A 1,326-nucleotide genomic window follows, 5' to 3' on the forward strand; every position below is an offset into this window, starting at 1 on the left:
AAAAAAAAAAAAAAAAAAAAAAAGAACAAGCACCTGGGAGAGTTCACTGCTAAGGCTAACTCAGAGCCTTGCTGTGAACTTGGAGAATTTGCACAATAATCCCATAGTGTGGGGGCCATTGTTTTTTTCCCCCTTTTACAGAGGAAAACTGAGGTACAGAGAGGTGACCTCACTTGTCCCAAGACATTTCCGCTCTTTTCACACCCAGCCGCAGCTGGAGGGGGTGTGCTCCAAAGTGGTGCTTTTCAAATCACTTCCAGTGAAGGACCCATTTCTGCCCCCCAGTTCATCACAGATCGACACTTTTGTAAAATACAAGTTCCAAATGGGGCTAGAAAAAAACAACCAGGTGCTTGAAAGGTGCAGCAATATCAGATTATTCTAGAAGCTTCTGAATACTTTCTGGTGCCAATGGAGTAGAACCCAGCTAATCCACCTCACTGTACTTGCTCAGGCTCTGAGGACAGGAACTGTTCGCCTCCACCAATTCACTGCCGAGTGTCTGGTCTTGGTGATTTCAGGAGAAGCCCCCTGTATTAAATAGGATGAGATTAATTTGCTCCTAAAGTCCCTTCCAAACCCCAAAGGCTAAGATTCTGTCTCTTTTTACACCATCCCAGCTCAGCAGGAATGTCTGCAAGGCCAGCTGTTTTTGTTCTTGCATTCATTAATAAAAGTAGTGAATGCAACAAGAGCCACCCTTTTCTTTCCTTTGTCTTGTCTGAAAGGGGGCAGGGAGGGAGCAGGAGAGCGGCAGACGCAGGGGACGTGTGGGACGTGCGACAGGAAGGACTCCGCGAGGCAGGTGGGCGGATGGCAGGCAGATGGAGGAGGAGGGGGACCCACCGGGTGACCCAGGCAGACCGCCAGGGGGAACCATTCACCCCAGACAGGGGGTGAGGGCGCACCTGAGAGTTACAAAGACACCTGGCATGCTGGCAGGAGCAGAGAAGGATTAGGAGTTAAAGAGGAAAGACGGGGCTGCCTATGAAGCTGGGGCTGGGGTTGAAGGGAGGACGCAGGAGCATGGCTCAGCTCACTTGGGGACCTTATTTTGACATCTGGGCTCTTGGTGATTGGGGAATGGATATTTCTCTTAGTCTGTATCAGTCAGAGTCCTGCCAGGGAAGCAGGAAGGCTGAGGACTCCTCCCTAAATCTTTTATTTAGAGACATTGAAAGTTACAAAGGGGCTAGAAAAGCCTTTGGGGGCTGGAAGGACCACAGGGCCCTGGAACAAGGGCTCTCCAGGGTTGTGGCATAAAATACAGGGTGGTGCATAAAATACAGGATGGTGGTTAAATTTGAATTTCAGATAAATAAAAAA

This window comes from Otolemur garnettii, unplaced genomic scaffold (genome assembly GCF_000181295.1).
Source record: "Otolemur garnettii isolate 467f Iridium unplaced genomic scaffold, OtoGar3 scaffold00013, whole genome shotgun sequence".
In the NCBI taxonomy this organism is placed as follows: domain Eukaryota; kingdom Metazoa; phylum Chordata; class Mammalia; order Primates; family Galagidae; genus Otolemur; species Otolemur garnettii.